General features: G+C 34.5%; 1 protein-coding gene across 6 annotated transcripts in view; it reads right to left on the minus strand.

Moving 5' to 3' along the window:
* The window catches only part of nemy (cytochrome b561 family member no extended memory), a 286,552-nt gene that overhangs the window by 19,773 nt on the left and 245,790 nt on the right, over nucleotides 1-20,989 (minus strand). The gene's annotated exons all lie outside the window — the stretch shown is intronic.

The raw sequence follows: 20,989 nt of genomic DNA on the forward strand, positions 1-20,989 counted from the left end.
GAGAGTCAAAGAGTCCTTGTCTTCGTGGGATCAGACTGTTAGAGCTGGAGCTGTTTAAATCATTGACAAAATGTCAAGCGGATAACAGAGAAACCAACCTTCCAACAATGGCTAAGGTTTACTTTAGTAGTCAGAGACGAAAATTTAACTGAACCTCTAAAAATTATACTAACAAGCTGAATTTTTCTGAAAATGTCAATTTTGGGACCCAAAAAAGATGCAAAAAGGTTTACCACTTTTACTCCACGGCTTCCCCCTAAAACCGCATTTCGTAGGGGAGGAAAACGGAAAAAATCGTTTTACCAAGAATGTGAACGCCAGAGAAGAAAATATTTAAAAAAAAAATTTTTCTGTAGAATGAAACGTTCTCTTAGAAACAACGCTGAAGCGACCGGTGATTTTCACTGTCAAGTACGCGCGAAATCAATTTTAAATAAAATTTATATTAACTCGACTGTAAAGTGATATCTTTTGATCATAGTATGCTACCGACAAAAATCAAAATGCATTTTAAAGGTGAAGAGCAGCTTTTGTATGCAATTTTTAGATTTTGCCGCAAATGAAGTCAGATTCTATAAAGGTGTTAAATAAACGTTTAGCGATTTTTACCATTTTTACGATTGTCATGAGATCATTAATATTTATCACTTCAATTAACCGGTCACTACGAAATTTTTATTGTTAGATGCCCATCTTCAATACATATCTATAGCCTGAAATTTCGATTTTGAGTTTTAGCAACAAATGTGAGGTAGGTTGAAATAATCCTAAAAAACGCTAAATTTAAACTTTCACATTAAAAACGATTTAAAACGTTTAAAACTGCTTTTTTTTTAACAACACAACTACGTTTTTCGAAAAGACACAACATTACCTACAAAATCTACCTAATGGTGGAAGCATTTTCAGTGACTTACAATTGTTTGTAATGTGAATATATTTAATTTCCAAATAATCATCATTCAATCTTCGCTTATCCACTGCTGGACATAGATCTCCCTCATAATTTTCCATATATTTCGATCTTGTGCCTCTTGCATCCAATTCCTATGGCAACGTTTTAGATCGTCAGTCCAACGTGTTGGTGGACGACCTCTGCTTCGGTAGGCATCATCTCTTGGACTCCGTTCCAGTATCCGCTTTGTCCATCTATTATCTCTCATTTGAGCCACGTGACCTGCCCAGTTCCATTTCAGTGTTGCTTCTCTCTCTACTGCATCAGCCACTCCTGTTCTTTGTCGTAGCTGGCGATTTGGGATCTTGTGTCGTAGTAAAACGGCCAACATAGCACGCTCCATCGCTATTTGACACAAACGGATCTTTTGAACTGTTCTCCTTGTCATGGTCAACGTTTCCGCACCGTAAGTTAACACTGGCAAAACACACTGATTAAATGTTTTTCTTTTAAGGCATATTGGTATATCAGACGATTTGAAAATATGGTTCAGCTTGCCGAAGGCTGCCCAAGTCAGTCGTATACGACGGAGAAGCTTAACGGATTGGTTATCTTTTCCTATGCGAATCTCATGACCTTGGTATTTATAGGCCATTACCTGGTCTATGGATCTTGTTCCTACTTCGCAGACTACAAGATTTGTCATCATCTGGGTTTTAGATATATTTATTTTCAATCCCTCTTCTAGCGAGGAAAGGTAGAGCTGATTTAAAAGTTCTTTGGCCTCATCTATCCTATTAGTTATTAGTATAATATCATCTGCAAACCTTAGATGGCTAAGCTTTTCTCCGTTTATGTTTATGCCCTTGTAGGTCAGTTTTGCCCTTTTACATATATATTCCAAAAGCGTAGTGAACAGTTTCAGCGATATGGTGTCCCCCTGGCGTACTCTACGTTGTATCGGGAGTTTCTGGGTTTGACGATCACCCACTCTAACACTGGCTGTTGCGTTTTGGTATATGTGTTTAATTATATTTATATACCGATAGTCAATTCGGCATTCTGTCAAGGCTTTTAACATTTTTTGTTGATTTACCGTGTCGAATGCCTTTTCATAGTCGACAAATATTAAAGCTAGTGGTTTATTATATTCAGTGCATTTTTCTATAAGATTTTTTATTACCAGTAGGTGATCGTTTGTTCCATGGCCTTTTCTAAAACCCGTCTGTTCTATGGGCTGATAAAATTCCAATTTATTTTCTAGTCGTTTCATAATTATTTTTGTAAATAGTTTATAAATATGTGAAAGTAGACTGATGGGCCTGTAATTCCTGAGGTCGGTAGCATCCCCTTTTTTATGAAGTATGATAATTTCTGCGTTATACCACTGGGTTGGTGTTATTGCTTCCTGCAAACATCTAGTGAATAGTTTGGCAAGGACCTGCCATAATCTTTTTCCAGCCACTTTCAAGGCATCTGCCACTATTTCATCGCCTCCGGGGGAATTGTATTCCAAATAATAATTACTTTAAAATACCACAAGAAAATAGCTTCAGTGAATATTTAAATCCATCATTTTTTGAGCATATTTCAAATGCCTCACATCTGTTGCCAAAACGCAAAACCGAAATTTCAGGCTATATGTTTTGAAGATTGGGATCTAATAATGAAAATTTTATAGTCACAAGTCAATGGAGGTGATAAATAATATTGATCTCATGAGAATCGTAAAAAATGGTAAAAATCGTTAAACGTTTATTAATTGAACACCTTTATAGAATCATTTATAGATTTCATTTGCGGCAAAATCCAAAAATTGCATAGGAAAACTGACTCTTTCACCCTTAAAATACATTTCGATTTTCATCAATAACATACTCTGATCAAAAGATATGGAATTTTTACAGTCAAGTTGATATAAATGTGAAAACTACAAACTATCTAATGCTGCTGAACGACAGATTATAAGTATGCAAACACGCCTGGGATAATGAGCATAGAGCGCAATGAAAAGATAATGGGCTAATAAGCTTTATAATTTTTTTCGCAAAAATTAAAATAAAAAAAAAAGTGAAAAAATTGAAAAAAAGGTAATTTTTGCGTTTTCACGAATCACCATGTATTTTGATTTTATTAAAAAGTAGATGTTTAAGCGAAGAAAATGAGCCCTAGCGGAAGTAAAAGAAAAAGAAAATTGGATATTTTCTTTCAAAAAGGGTGTGATTTTTTTTTTCGAAAAATATTTAAAATTTCGAAAAAAATTTATAACTCCGCCTGTGGTGACTAATGGGTGGATTGAGTAGCTCAGGAGTCACCAGTGCCGGTCCTAAGCCCGGGTAAAGGAGGAAGGTTGGGCAGTGGGCTAACAACCCACTCCCGGAAAAACACACTGTTATGAAACCTAAACATTTCGGGAACTTTCGGAAACGACTAAAGCTACGAAACATGGACTATGCATTTGGAAGTTGGAATGTGAGGACGCTAAATAGACCAGGAGCTCAAACTGCACTTCTACAAGAACTAAAAAGATATAATCTTATGATCACTGCTCTTCAGGAGACAAGATGGCTGGGGAAAGGTGTCAGGGACACCAAAACGCACACAATTCTATATAGTGGCAAAGAACAAGGAATCAAAGAATGTGGAGTTGCATTTGTGGTAGATAATGTTTTTAAGTCAAAAATCATAGACTTCCAGGCAGTGAATGAAAGGATATGCAAACTAAGAATTCGCACCCACTTCTTCAACCTTACTATGATAAACATCTACTGCCCAACAGATGAACAAGAGCAACATACAAAGGAAAGCTTCTATCAACAGCTGGAGATAGTATATGACAACGCGCCAAAAAATGACATTAAGGTTATAATGGGTGATATGAATGCCAAAATAGGCAAGGAACCGCAGTTCTATGGCACAACAGGAAAACACTCACTGCACAATGAAACAAGCGAGAATGGGGAGTTTTTGATAAATTTTGCCACCAGTAAAAACATGGTTATAAGCTCCACATGCTTCCCACATAAAGACATACACAAAATGACGTGGATCTCACCAGATGGAACCACAACCAATCAAATTGACCATGTGATGATAGACAAAAGGGCAGCCAGTAGTATCTCTGATGTGAGAACACGACGAGGAGCATGCTGTGGATCAGACCATCTTTTACTGCAAACCAAATTTAGGTGCAGAGTTAACAGAGAAAGAAACGAAAGACAACAAAGAACAAACAAACTAGACCTGGAAAAACTGAAGACTCAGGAATGTAGAGAGAAGTTCGAGCAAGAAGTCACGAGCTAAGGACACAAGAACTGCACTCCATAGAGAGCAAATGGAATAATATCAAAACAGCAGTGCTGACAGCAGCAGCGTCCACCGTGGGAAACAAGAAAAAGAAGAGAAGAGGAACATGGTTTGATGACGAGTGCAGGCAAGCGATAGAAGAAAGAAACGAAGCGCACAAAATGTACATAACAAGAAGAACACGGGAAAGACGAACATCATTTGAAGTCGCAAGACGGAAAGCAGACAAGATATGCAGAAACAAAAAGAGAGCTTATGAAAATGGACAAATAGAAGAAATGGAACAAAATTTCAAAAAAAAACGAAACTAGAGGAGCTTACGAATACCTAAAAAAGATAAAAAGTGGATATAAACCTCAAACAAGCCTATGCAAAGATGAAAGTGGGCAAATAATCAGTGACCAACAGAAAGTCACAGAAACCTGGAAGCATTATTTTCAGACCCCACTTGGAACACAAGTAGATATGGAAGATGAAATGGGTACGAACCATGTAGAAGAGAACGAAGTTGAAGTAGAAGCTCCAACCATAGAGGAAGTTCTCGAAGCTATTAAGGCCCAGAAAAACAATAAAGCCCCGGGAGTTGACGAGATTCCAGCAGAACTGTATAAGGTAGGTGGCAACCACCTATCAAGTCATATCCACGCGCTTATCAAAGAAATATGGCAAGAAGAGAAAATACCCGACGAATGGAAGAAAAGTATAGTATGCCCAATCTATAAAAAAGGAGACAAACTCCAGTGCAAAAACTACCGTGGAATTTCTCTACTATGTACAGCGTATAAAGTCCTCACGTATATTATAAACCAGCGACTCCAACCACTAGCAGAAAATATTATTGGAGAATATCAGACGGGCTTCAGACGGGGAAGATCGACAATGGATCAAATATTTACAGTCAAGCAGGTCTTGAGCAAATCGTGGGAACACGACATTGATGTTCACAACGTGTTTGTAGACTTCAAACAGGCATACGATTCAGTCAAAAGGGACAGACTATACTATATATTGGCAGAATTAGCAATACCACATAAGCTGATTAGACTCATTAAAGCCACAATGGATGAAACTCAGGCATGTGTACGAATACAAAACAACCGGACAGACTTTTTCAAAATCTCGCAGGGACTAAAGCAGGGAGATAGGCTGGCACCAACATTGTTTAACCTGGCACTGGAGTATGCGGTTAGGCAAATGCAAACTGGACGAGAAAACCTACTGACCAATAAAACGGTTCAACTGGCTGCCTACGCCGATGATATTAATATTATGAGTAGAACATCAACAGGAGCACAGGAAGCATACGCAGAGTTAAAAACACAAACGAAAAGGCTAGGTCTGGAAATTAACACAGAAAAAACAAAAATAATGGTACAGACGAGAAGAAATATAATCCCACAAAACATTATGCATGAAGATGACATTGAAACGGTTGGAAAGTTTACATACCTGGGAGTAGAAATATATGCCGATGGAGCAGAGGATGGAGAAATACGAAAAAGGATAACGCAGGCAAACAAAGCTTATTTTGCCCTCTCCCATATATTTCGGTCTAAAAGTGTCCACCGAAATACAAAGATGAGAATCTATAAAACTTTAATTCGGCCAATACCATGTTATGGCAGCGAAGCATGGGTCCTGAAAGAAACATCCAAAAACAAACTCGACACATTCGAAAGAAAAGTACTGAGGAGAATACTAGGACCTGTGAGGGAAAACGGAATCTTCAGAATTCGATATAACAACGAGCTCTATCAACTGTATAAGGAAACACCCCTGTCAGACTTCATTAGAATACAAAGATTGCAATGGGCCGGACATGTGATACGAATGGGAGAGGATAGGCTACCAAAATGAGCACTGAACGCCAGAATGCAGGGAAAGAGACCAGTTGGAAAGCCAAGAAAGCGCTGGGAAGACACAGTAAGCAGCGACGTACAATCACTTTTAGGAGTCCGTGTATGGAGAAGAGCAGCCACAGACAGACAAGGGTGGAGGCAAAAAATAAAGGAGGCCAAGGCTCATTTTGGGCTGTAGTGCCGTAGAAGAAGAAAAAAATTTATCCGAAATATTTCGGAAACTTTTGAATTTAACTTTGTAAAAAAATGTTATACTTAAGAACATAGTAAAGTATATTTTCACCAAGTTTCAATAAAATTAAATAACTTTTACAAACAAAAAAAAAATAAGAAACAAAAACATCGAAAAAAGACGTTTTTCTTCAGTTTTCTTGGAAATTTTGAGGTTGTTACAAAATTTTTATAACAAAAGTTGTATATTTTTTACTACAACTTTAGTATTTGAAATTTTTTAATATGGTGTCAAATTTCGCTGGAAATTAAAAACACTTTGTTCACCGCCTTTTTACCCCTCAAATGAACTCCGGAACTTTTCAGCTGTTTAATTTATTTTTATTTTATGTATTATACCCCCATCTACCACTTTGCATCATAAAACTTTAAATGCCATTTTTTTAATTGCAATTGGGCTAGTTTTCCTGATCTAACAATTTTTATATAATGGTTAATCATATAGAAAAAAAAACAATTAAAAAAGTGATTTAAATAATATTGGCAATGTAAACATTTTATCGGAAATCCACATTACGTCCTGTATTATATTTTCAAACATGGCATGAAAAATAACTCTAAAATTATTTTATTTGTATCTCTAATTTATTACTTTTATGTATTAATTTTATTTTTTATCAAAGCACTGTATGTATGTTTGCCAGTACCTTGTAATCAATAAATGAATTTTACTAATGGGAATTACGATTCACTTATACAAATTAAATAAATTTTTAATAATTTTACCCATCATAAAATTCGAACAATATCGCTAGGTATCTCCTTTATATCCGCTCCTTTACGAGTATATTATGCATATAATTTGTATTAATACGAATAAATTCTAAAGATGGAAATATTCCAAAGGAATATGGTTGTATATTTTAAATTTGCTTATAACAGCAAGGTCCTTTACTGTACATCGCAGGATTTTGAAATACCAAATTATTTGTCTCGTACAATAACCATGAATAATGGTGTTCGACAGAGTGATGCACTATCTTGCACTCTGTTTAATTTGGTCCTGGAAAATGTAATATGAACTTCCTGATTCAACACCAACGGCAATATTTCAGAAGAGTATTTAACTTCTTGTAGATCCAAATGACAAAGATATTAGCGTAAAGTTAGCACTGTTTCTCGGAAATGGCTACAGCAGGGCTTCCCAAACTTATTCCTACTGTGACGCCCTTGACTTGAGACTTTGCTATTTTTTTGTTACGCCCCCTCAACCCAACCCCCAATAATACTTACCAATTTTAGTACTAGCCTAGTAACAGGTTATAGTTATAACAAAAACAATATTTGAACATTTATATTTTTTATTAGAAATTAATAACGAAATCAAAACATAGACACAAAAATAAAAAGGGACATATATTTAACTGACTGGTTAATGTGAGGGATGTGCTTGTTTTTTTTGAGCACAGCTTATGAAACCGGGGCTCCAGTTGGGAAATTGCCACTCTTATTTATTTTTCCAAGTTTATGTTTAACCTGTACTTGTTTTTAATTACTTCAACTGCAGAAAAGCTCGTTTCGCACAAGTATGAAGTCGCAAATGGTAACAAAACCTTTAATGTAACAGTGCTAATGGCATGATATTCACGAGAAAGTGTGCTCCAAAATTCAAACCTTTTCGTATTGAAGCTTTAGGCTGGAATCACAGGACAATTTTGTCAGTTGTTCTTCCTCTTCCTCATCTGTTAAATGTGTCGATGATGTGGGTGGCAGGAAAGAGTTTCTGACACAGTCATATTGCTCCATATCTTCGGAAAAATATTTCTCAAAGTGTTCGCACATATTTTTTAAAGAGGGATCAAAGATTCCCATCGATTTTTCTTGTAGAATATCTTGTTAAATCAGGGAAACAGTCAATTTTTTTATCCAATTTTCTCTTCCATAAGAGCAACTTCTTCTGAAACCCAGTAATTTTATCTGGCAATTGCAGGATATGAGTATTGTTACCCTGCAAAGACTTATTAAGATCATTTAATTTGTTAAATATGTCACAGAGGTATGCTAATTTTATTATAAACCCTAAATTTATTAAGTTTTGCGAATCATCATGTGATTCTGTACGTAGATACGTGTAAAATTCATTTCATAATTCGTATACACGTATGAGTACGTTGCCTTTGGACAGCCCTTGGACTGCCCAACGAGAGTTGCAATAGTAAATCAAAGAGGCGTGTTCGGTCCTTATTTCTTCACAAAGTTTATGGAAAAGTCTTGATTTCACGGGTCGTGTGTTAATGTAGTTCACCACTTTAATAATGCTATCCATCACAATACTCAATTCAGGTGTAACGTTTTTTGCTGCTAAGACCTCTCTATGTATGACACAATGTGTCTATTTTACACTTGGAGCTGGGGCCTTGGTTTTGATGAGAGCTTGTAGTCCTCCATATGTCTAGACATCGCTCGGGCACCATCTGTACACACGCCTACACAGTTATCCCAGTTAATATTATTTTTAGTCATTATATGAGTTTAAAATCTCGAATAAATCAGTAGCTTCACAACCTTCACATATTTTTCTGCAAAATAACAAATCTTCACATATATTTGTTTCTTGTATGTACCGTAAATAATATATCAATTAAGCATCATCATTACTATCAGTCGCCTCATCCAGTTGAATGGCAAATAAACCCGAGTAAAAAAGTTTCCTCACAATTTGCTCATTAATATCTTCTACCATGTCGTGAATACTGCAACCAACCGTATTGTTTGAAAGAGGTTCATTTTTTATTTCTTTAGCTGACGATTCTCCAATCATCACTGTTACCGTATCAACCGCTGCAGGTCAGATCAGTTACTCAGCGATCGTATGTGGCTTTTTACATTTGGTAACACGATAAGCTATATGTAAGAGGCGAGCAATACTTTGGTAGGAATTGATGCTCTTGGAACCAAAGCCGTGGTCTGATGTTTTAGCTCTCGCAATTTTCTTACAAAATAGTCTCTTGGCTTACCTTGTAAATCACTGTGAGTTGATTCCAAATGCCGTTTTAGTTTACTAGGAAGCATACTTTCAGCTTTGTGACAAACAACACATTGTGGAAGTTCTTCATTCCCTTTAGTAACGCAGGAAAATCCAAAATCCAAATATTGGTCGTCATATTTCCTATATTTCTTCTTTTTACTTAAATTATCATTATTATCTCGCCTAATTCTTCACTTCGTTTTCTATTCTTTTGAATATAAGTATACATTGGTGATAGCAAAAAACTCAGCGTGCGTAATAAAATAAAACAAAAGCTTGACTATGACATAACACGCGTGACAGTAGTGAACAAGGGGGAGGGGAGCGGACCGGCGAAACAGAATGCGCCCGGTGCTCACTCGACTCCAGTGTTGCCAATATCGGATAATTTCGTGGACCATCGGATAATTCAAGGGTCTATCGACTTAATGTTATATTTTTTATTTGATTTATTTATTAACACATATATTTTATACTCATTTAAAATCAAATAAATATATTTTCGCTGAGTGAATCCTCCTCGATAATAGATGCTTTTTTGGTCTACCAAAACACACAAAGAAATATATCGAGAATTACTAAATCTAAAATTTATAAAACTTTAAAACACCAGTTTTAGCACATGGCTTAGAGACTTGGACCCTTGCTCAGAAGTCAAAAGTCAAAGAAAAGACTATGAAAGCAGATTACAACTAAAAGCTATCATATAAAAATGTTCAGGAAGGAGAAGTGTTAGACGCCCTTAAAAAACAATGAGAATATTGTAACAGACAATAGTGCCTAATTTAGCCCTTTTTCTATCCGAATTGTCGAATAAAGGCCTCTCCCATTTCTCGCCATTCATCCCTGTTGTGTGCTAGGCGTTTCCACATTGGTCCTGCGACTCTTTTGATATCGTCGCTCCAGCGCATTTGAGGTCTTCCTCTTGGTCTCTTCGCATCGTACGGTCGCCAGTTTCCGACTTCTTGGTTCCATCTACCATCTTCGAGACGTTCGTTGTGTCCAGCCCATTTCCATTTTAATTTAGCTGCTTGTTTCGCGGCGTCCTTTATTTTTGTTTTGTTCCGGATTGCTTCGTTCGTTTGCCGATCTATTAGTGAGATACCAAGCATCTGTCGTTCCATGGCTCGCTGAGTTTTTCGAATCTTGTCCATGTTCTTTTTTGTGAATGTCCAGGTTTGAGCTCCGTAAGTGAGAACGGGAAGGATACAAGAATCGAACACTTTGGTTCGAAGGTTTTGGGGTATCTTTTTGTCTTTCAGTATGTATGAGAGTTTTCCAAATGCGGCCCATCCCATTCTTACTCGTCTGCTTATTTCGGTAGTTTGGTTTTCTTTGTTTACCTTGATATTCTGACCCAGATATATGTATTCTTCTACATGTTCCACTTTTGTTCCTTGGATGGTTATCGTCGGTTGATCATCTTTATTCGACATTAGCTTAGTTTTACTCAGATTCATTTTCAGTCCTTTTTTATGGATTCCGTATGAAGCTCATCGATCATCGTCTTCAGTTCTTTCCAGCTGTCGGCTATTAGTACTACGTCATCTGCATATCTTAGATGGTTTAAATACTTCCGTTGCCTAATATATAAATAAAGAAATATTGGCATTTACTTAACAATACCACAACTAAATATTACGTAATATCAGTTAATTTTCAAATTTGTAAAAGGAACAAAGCCGTGTAGAACAGTCAGTATGTAAATGTTCTACCTATTGTGGGTTCGGATGCATATGCATCGAGTTAAAGACTGAACGCCTCTACGATCTCTATGTAAATCTTGCAGAATACATTCACACTTGATAAAATCCATCAATTAAAGATTATGCAACTGATTTAAATTTAGGTTAGAGCCTTAACATTCACCAGATCATCGTTTCGAGTAGGCCAGTCGACTCAGGCGTGGGTAGATATTATTTAGCACGAAAATAAAACATTCTTTCTAAGGTGTTAACAATTTGAGTATTCTCTTTCTTTAATTTTATAAAACAATTATATTTTTATATGAACTGTATTTAAATAATTTTAATATTTAAAAAAAATAACATTTGTTATTTTTTTTATAATTATTTGTACAACAAGGGAGCAAAGTGCTACTTTTCCTTAGTAGTATGAATGAAGTTTACTTAGTAATCATTCAAGGGAGGAAAAGCCACTTTACTCCCATGTTATACATATTATGATTTTACCACTTCCCTCAAATAATAAGTCATTTTTCATTTATATAACTAACAAAATTTATTAGAGAACTAAAATTAACAAGTAGGTACAGTATAACTGTAATTTCATAATTGCATTCCAAATATGTTTAATTTGGGGTTGGGCAATTATTTATATTAATGTTAAATGTGCAATTTTGGTCAGTGCTTATTTGAATAGCATTTTCACTAACACGTTTATTATATACTTGGTATCCCCCGAAAGTACTAGTATTTGGCTGATTACAATCTACTCCGTAATGTGACTCCCATAATTTTTTTTGGGATGGCTGTAGATCTAGTTTTTATTTTATTTTGTGTATTTACTCAAAAAATATATTTCTGATTTTTCCAGACTTTTCCTTAAGGTGCGCCACCTTCCAAACCCGAAAAACTGATTTTTTAGGTATTTTTGGGGTTTTCCCATTTATAGACTTCAAAAATAGATTAAATCAAGGTTTTTTTGTAGGTTATATAAATTAAAGTAACTGAGTCCTTTAGAACATTTAAAAATTGGGCGAAACCCAATTTTTTATTTTATTTTTTTTTTTTTTTATCTTGTATGTGATTAAAAAATAAGACTCAAACATGCGGTAAGATGGAGGGTCCCTGTAAGGTCAAATATCCTACTTTAACGGTATATACCTAACGGTATATAAGTAAAAAATAAATATTTTTAATTACATATTTAATTATCCGAACCAGCCGCCGCACTATATCTTAAAGCTGAACTATCAAAACATACAGATCTGAGCGTTCTTCTATATTTCTTACTGTAACATATCAAAAAAAGTTATATTTGCAAATATATGAGGTAGGTAGCTGTAAGCTTTACATTTTAAAAATTAATTACAAATTAAAGATATTTTTTTTAATAAAACACACTGTATATTATTCCGCCTATAAAATACTCTTTACCTTCTTTTTAAAAGAATACAAAATTCTTTTGTATTATACAGGGTATTTAAAAAGTTATAACCAAATTTCCATGAAAATCGTAATAAGTTCAACTCCCTGTATATTTGAAAAGAAGTATAAAAGCAACAATCGTAGATAAAAAGATAATTGTTAAAATTCATGAAAATAATTAATTTTCCTAATACTCTTTAAATCTAATACAGGGTAAGTCAAAACATGAATTTATTAATTGTTTAGTATTTTTAAATGCATCACCATGTATTTTATATCACCATCATAAGCTAAAGTACAGAAGATTGATCCCCTATGCTGAACAAATAGTTGGGAACTACCAGTGCGGTTTCCGACCCAATAAATCAACAACGGATCAAATCTTCACAGTCAGGCAGATTCTTGAGAAAACGCTTGAGTTCGGAGTCAACACCCACCACATATTCGTGGATTTCAAAGCCGCATACAACTCAGTCAACAGAGAAAAACTTGTACAGGCTATGGTGGAATTTCAAATGCCGCTTCATATTGTTCAACTAACGGAACTTACACTCACAGCCGTAGAGAGTGTAGTCAGAATCCAAAACGACTTTTCCAGACCCTTCCATTGTAAAAATGGACTGAGATAGGGAGATAGACTGTCGTGTCTCTTATTTAACCTTGCACTAGAAAAAGTAATTCGAGAGTGCCATATTAATACGAATGGTACCATCTTTAATAAATCTGTACAAGTGGTCGGATATGCAGATGACATAGACATTATTGCTAGGTTCACAGAATCTCTGATCGAAGCATTTCGATCACTAAGGGCGTCTGCACTTAGAACGGGATTAAAAAGAAACGCACAGAAAACCAACTATATGTATTGTACTAGATCAGGCAACCAGATACCTAGACTATTAATTGATGATCTGGAACTGGAAGGTGTGGACACCTTCGCCTACCTGGGCTCGCTGCTGACCAAAGACAACAATGTCAGCGAAGAAATTAAAAGAAGAATAGTGCTTGCCAATAAGTGCTATTATGGCTTGAGGAAACATATGGCCCCAAAACTACCCAGAAAAATTAAAGTTACCATATATAAAACACTAATAAGGCCAGTGTTAACATACGGGTCTGAAACGTGGTCACTTACACAGAACGACCAAGAATTGCTTAAACGTTTCGAGAGAAAAATTCTAAGAAAAATATATGGAGGAATCCAAGAACAGGGCGTAAGCGCTACAACTTTGAGTTAGTTGGGATAGAAGATTTGGGAAACCTGACGTTGTAAAATCTATTAAATTAGCACGCCTTCGATGGGTAGGAATGTAATTAGGCGAGATGAAGATGCAACGATCAGAAAAATTTTCGACCGAAGAGGACCAGTGGGAAGGCGACCCAGAGGAAGACCAAAACTTAGGTATCAAGATAACATAGAGGATGATCTAAAATCCATCGGAGTTAAAGCATGGAGAAGAGTAGCCAGAGACAGGGGCGAATGGAAGATTGTTCTGAAGAAGGCTTTTTCTCATAACGAGCTGTAATGCCACTGATGATGATGATGATGATGATCATAAACTAAAGTCAATGCAGTTTAATTTGTCCTAAGTATTTCTTATGCATGTACTTAATTGTTTTGAAGATACTTTAAATTGTAGTGGAAAAAGAGGTATTGTAGGATTAAATTGATTATTTTTATTTACTTTACTATTTACAAATATCTTAAAGCAAAACATAAAAAATTACAAAATCAAATAAAAAAATTGTTATTTTCATCGTAGGTGTTCGAAATTAGCTCCCATAACGACAACATAGGTTTGAAGACAGTTTTCAAATGATCTACTTACGTTTGTAGGGATTTGTGGCATTCTGATCCTCATGTGATTAAAATTATTTTTGTAGGTTTACGGTACACTAAATCTTTAATATAGTCCAGAAGAAGAAGTCGATGACTTAATTCTGGTGATCTAGCTGGCCAATGAATTGGCCCGTCTCTTTCTATCGATCTGTTAGATAATTACTTATCCATTGCGTTTTCTTCACCTTTTAATTGCTTGGAATCCGAAGTGAACAAAACAAAATCAAAAAACTTTCTTTGTACAATTATTTTTTGTTATACCCGTTCACATAAAGCTACCCTTCTTTCAATATCGTTCACAGTCAAGTCTTGGTGTCGCTGAATGTGGTATGGGTGCATGTGGAGTGTCGAAGGACTTTTCTGAAAATATTCGTAACTAACGTCTTGCTCTCTTGAAATGTTTAGGATACTTGTATGAGGATGCTGAGATCACGAATTTGTGTTTAGACTTATCATGTATTAGATTTAAAGAGTTTGAGCAAAATCAATCATTTTTGTAAATTTTGACAATCGTTTAAAAACTGTGACTACAAAAGGTCGTTACTTTTGTACCCCTTTCCAATTATACACGGCGTTCAACTTAAGGAATAACCTGTATAACTTAAATATACTTGGTATTCTTGTAACGAGGAAGTAAAGCGGATTTTAAATTTAAAATAAAATACAGATGTTTCATTAAAAAAACATATCCTTGATACCGTATAGTGTTATGGAACACCCTGTATATTTGTAACTAATTTTAAAGTGTGAAGATTACAGCTATATCCTTGTTTTGTAAATAACCCTTTATACATTTAAAGTAAGAAATCGATATATTTGCAATTTTTGCAAAAATGGCGATCACTTTAAAAAATTTAATTACGGCTAAAAATACGCTAGTCTTTTTTTGTAGTCAAGTTTTTTGTACAAAATTTTATCTAGTTTGAAGAAACACTTAAAACCGATTTTTCATTTGCAAAGGGACATCGTTTTAAACCAAAAATCAATTTACAAATTGTTAAAAGCTCGCGTCCTTTGTCGCAGAGTAATTAAAGCTTTTAAAAATGTTCTATTGGCTTTAGATAGCCCGTTTGATTGTTTAGAATAGAATAGATTGTATAGAATACAAGAAAAACGTATTTTTGAAAAATTTATTTCTCATATTGGATTAGTAACTTTTTTAATGAAATAACACTTAGTTAAATATAAATGTTTTAAAAGTACTAAGTTAATAAATGTTGCTGTCACTCACGATCAAATGAAAAATGCATATACACAAATTTATCTTTTTTGCGTGCAGTCAATATTGAAAACATTTCTCTAGTATTTAAAACGCTATCAGAGTTGTTCATTCCTAGAAATTAATTTTCCTTACTACATACACTTCATAAACTGTAGATTTACAATCTACCGTGCGCATTTCTAAGAAGTTTCTATCGCATATAAGCAAAACAAAGCGAAAAAAGTTTATTTTGAGATCAAAAGTCAACTTGTTCGGCCTAAGTTGGGTAGGTGTATTTTTCTCCACTATACTTTCAATTATGCTTATTCACTCTCAGAATCTTAAAATGAGTGATTCAAACTGTTATTCATTGCGTGTATCTAATTAACTTGGGTCATTAATCTTTATTATTACATACCGGGTCTGTAAAATCACTATTTTAGTTACCGATACATCAATGAAGTTTGCTGTATTTTATAGGGGAAAAAATCTACTTTATACACCATACGGTTTGATTATGTAGCGTCATGATTGCGTAAAAGTTATGTAATAAAGTAAGGTAAGTTTGGTTTACAAATCCCAATGGAACTATAACTTCATTAATAAATAAAGCTGAACTTACAATAAATAGAAAATGAATACGATAAATATTCAAAATCGTGGGTATTTCTAGAGGTGGGAATTGGAGCAAATTTTATTTAATTTACTTTAAAATGGTCTATTTAATAATAAAGTAACGTACTATAAACCTGGATCGATAAAAAGGAGGACCAGAAGTTGAGTGCTATTTTGGGTAACAAATAAATTAACCCAAGGGAATGTTCTATCTTTGAAAAGTCAAACGAAGAAGGTTTAAAGACGTCCACAATGCTACAGGCTCTCAGTTGTTTTGAAGGACAACGGCAAGCATGGGAAGTGGGTCAATATATCCCGACTGGAGATACTAAGAAAAGAAAGAGAATCATACTAACTGAAAGAATAGAGTGGAAAGTATGCCTGAGTTTCATCCATTGTGGCTTTAATAAGTCTAATTAGCTTGTGTGGTATTGCCAATTCAGCCAATATATTGTAGAGTTTGTTCCTTTTGATTGAGTCGTATGCCTGTTTGAAGTCTACAAACACGTTGTGTATATCAATGTCATGTTCCCATGATTTACTCAAGATCCGTTTGATTGTAAATATTTGACCTAGTGTCGATTTTTCCCGTCGACAGCCGGTCTGATACTCTCCAATAATATTTTCTGCTAGTGGTTGGAGCCACTGGTTTATAATATACGCGAGGACTATAATTCCACGGTAGTTTTTGCACTGGAGTTTGTCCCCTTTTTTATAGATCGGGCATATTATATTTTTCTTCCAGTTGTCGGGTGTTTTCTCTTCTTGCTCTACTTCATTTTCTTCTACGTAGTTTGTACCCATTTCATCTTCCATGTCTACTTGTGTACCAAATAGGGTCTGAAAATAATGCTTCCAAGTTTCTGTGACTTTCTGTTGGTTACTGATTATTTGCCCACAATCATCTTTACATAGACTTGTTTGAGGTTTATAGCCACTTTTTATTTTTTTTTTTAGGTATTCGTAAGCCCCTCTAATTTCGTTGTTTTTGACATTTTCTTCCATTTTTTCTATTTTCCATTTTCATAGGCTCTTTTTTATTTCTACATCTTGTCTGCTTTCCGTCTTGCGACTCCAAATGATGTTCGTCTTTCCCGTGTTCTTCTTGTTATATACATTTTGTGTGCTTTATTTCTTTTCTCTATTACTTGTCTGCACTCGTCATCGAACTCCTCTTCTCGCCTTTTTCTTGTTTCGCAGGGTGGACGCTACCGCTGTCAGTACTGCTGTTTTGATATTATTCCATTTGCCCTCTTTGGAATGCAGTTCTAGCGTCCTTATTTGCGACTTATTCTTCGAACTTCTCTTTACATTCCTGCATCTTCAGTTTTTCCAGGCCCAGTTCGTTTGTTCTTTATTGTCTTTCGTTTCTTTCTTTGTTAACTCTGCATCTAAATTTAGTTTGAAGTAAAAGATGGTCTGATACACAGCATGCTCCTCGTCGTGTTCTCACATCTGAGATACTACTGGCTGCTCTTTTGTCTATCAGCACATGGTCGATTTGATTGGTTGTGGTTCTATCTGGTGAAATCCATGTCATTTTGTGTTTGTCTTTATGTGGGAAGCATGTGAAACTTATAACCATGTTTTTACTGGTGGAAAAATTTATCAAAAACTCCCCATTCTCGCTTGTTTCATTGTGCAGTGGGTGTTTTCCTGTTGTGCCATAGAACTGCGGCTCCTTGCCTATTTTAGCATTGGTATCACCCATTATAATCTTGATGTCATTTTTGGGCGCATTGTCATATATTATCTCCAGCTGTTGGTAGAAGCTTTCCTTTTTATGTTGTTCTTCTATTGGGCAGTGCATGTTTATCATTGTTAGGTTGACAAGAAAATATACGTACACATAACTTTACAGTATTTTTAAACACCAACTTGTGAAATACCAATTAAAAAATTATATTTATTTGTTAATTTATACCATGAATATATATATATATATATATATATATATATATATATATATATATATATGTATATATATATATATATGTATATATATATATATATATATATATATATATATATATATGTATATATATATATGTATATATATATATATATATATATATATATATATATATATATATATATATATATATATATATATATAGTTACAAATTTCTTAGGAAATTTAAAAGAGAGTAGTTGTCATCTATATTACGCATATCACTGTATTACCACATTCTAATCTTTCAGTCCATACATGTTTCTACATTGCGCAATTAATAATATTATCAGTTGGTATGTGCACAATCTACGCATTATTCGCATAATATTTTAATATGAAAAACAAATACAAAACGCCTACGGTCATACAAGTTCTATTTTTGTTTATTTTACAACCTTGAGAAAAATTTATTCATTTGCATTGCATAGATGTGACAGGTGATATATGTCTTATATCTTTCACTAATAATTAATTTTTCGACACCCAAATATTCCACCAAAACGAGTTCAGATAAGAGAAGAGAAGTATAGGAGATAGAGTGGTTTTAGTAAACTGAAACGCTGGATGTCCGGAATCCAGCTCAGCGTTCATCTCATCCAAATATCCAAAAATGATATCCAACCAATAATAACAATAATACAAAGAGTAAAGAGCATCTGTTTGTAATCGCATAACGTCAGAACAACTACACCAAACTAGATAATTCACTTTTTTGTTGTATTTTTTATTATCAGGAGAAGGTTTGTCTAAAAGATAATTGTCAAAAAATTGTACGCAAAGACGTAAAAAATATTTTTATGTCATTTTAAATCGCAAAATAACGAATAGATGGCGCCATACTATGACTAACAAAGGAAACTATGATTAACAAAATAAATGTCAGTGTTAATAGATTGGTATAACGACATAGATGTATTTGGTATTGCGGCTCCAAATAATAACGATTAAGTTTTAACATATCAGATGGGAAGATATGTCAATGATGTGGTTTGAAGAATCTCTTCATTTTCCATACACAAACGGCATCACACTGTAGTTAATTTAGCTGTTCACCTAATAAATGGATTGGAAATAAATCTAGAAAAGACCGAATATTTAACAACAGAGCAAGAACCAGTGAGAAACTTGGAAATGGACGATAATAGGGAAATTAACGGCACTTACAAATTCAAATATTTAGGATTCATACTCCCAAAAAATGAAACCACCGAGCAAGAGATAACCAGCAGATTAGCACAGACAAGAACATGTATTAAACAAATGAACGGGGTACTGTGGGATAGACAGATTAACAGAAATACAAAGAAGAGAATTTATAACACTTTGGTACGCAGTATAATGACCTATGGAGCAGAGAATTGGGTAATAAATAAACGAAACAGGTCCAAAATCACAGCAACTGAAATGGAGTTCATGAGAAAAAGCTGCAGAGTGACAATAATGGATCGCATCAGAAATTAGGAGATAAAACGAAGAATGGCAGTAGAACAAGACATACTCAGTTGCATCGAAGAAAAACGTTTAATTTGGTATGGACATGTGAGAAGAACAGATCATACAAGGTGGATAGCAAAGATTTCGGATTGGAGCCCAATAGGAAGGAGGAAAAGAGGTAGACTCCGAAGATCATGGAGGGATGAAGTGGACGAGGTCATGGAAAGACGAGACCTTAGAGATGGAGAATGGCAGAACAGAAAGGACTGGAGACTTTAGCTGAAAGAAGGAAGGCGGCGAAAGCTGTAAAAATCCTTATATAGATAGATAGACCTAATAAATGGACAACGACTTTATTTCACGGGAGAAAATGCAACGCAAAAAGAATAAAATGGAATAAAGTAGAATAAAATAAAATAGACTAAATTATAATAAAATAGAATATATAGAACGGAACAAAATCAAATCTTAAATTTGACGATTGTTGTATGTTAATTCAATTGTTTTGTCTGTCGTGTGGCCTGTCTTTTATTTTATTTTTTTTATTTTAGTTTTTTATCAAGACATGTAGTTTTTTTTATGTAGCTTAATATATCTTTCAAAGAAAATTTATGACGCTCCATTAATAATTGACAGTAAATAAATGTTATTCATTTCCTTTGTGACTTCACGAAAGAGAACAACAGTTAAAGACTGAAACATTTGTCGAAATAGTTCGTACAAATTTTCTACAATTGGATCAACAACAAAGGATTGCGTATGATACTTTGATAGAAGCTATGTATATTGGATTTGGTGGAATTTACTTGCCTGATGCTTCAGGTTGGACAGAAAAAACATTACTAGTTTTATTGTTATTGGCAAGGAGCAGATCGTATTAGCCCTAGCGTTGGTTTCATCTGGAATATCTGCAACTTTATTAGAAGGTGGACGAATTGCACATTTTGCCTTGAAATTAACATTATACATACAAATTAAGGACACACCAGATTGCAACATGGCCAGAAATAGAGCAATGGCGAAGATTTTACGGGTATGCAAATTAATCGTTTGGGATGAATGTACATTGGCCCACAAGAGGTCATTACAGTGACTGGAGAGAACTTTGAAAGATATTCGTGACAATCAAAAACATTTTTGGTTAAGACATGATTCTAATGTCAGACTGTTCCTTATTTAATAATTATTTACCAATTAACTGCTGCGGACGAACTATGCCTAACATCATCCAATTTGTGGCGACATGTAAAGATGCTCCAAATGAAAAATAACATATGAGTATTTTGCAACAAGATCAAAGTCAAAGTGTTTTTGAAACAGTTGTTAGATATTGGAAATAGTCGCTATTGACACCTCGACCGGATTCATTTCATTATATAGAGATTTTCTCCCAACTGTCTCGAATTTGAAGTTTATTGAACTTTGATACATTATTTAATTTTAAGGTGGTGCGAAATTCGGCGGGTTAGCTAGTATTAAAATAAACAAGACAATCCAGACCACAAAATTGTAGAAGAAAAAGAACGAAATCTGCTGATTTTGGCAACAAAATCATCATCATTAGTTCGACAACCTA

The sequence above is a fragment of the Diabrotica undecimpunctata genome, chromosome 5, assembly GCF_040954645.1.
Source record: "Diabrotica undecimpunctata isolate CICGRU chromosome 5, icDiaUnde3, whole genome shotgun sequence".
NCBI lineage: Eukaryota > Metazoa > Arthropoda > Insecta > Coleoptera > Chrysomelidae > Diabrotica > Diabrotica undecimpunctata.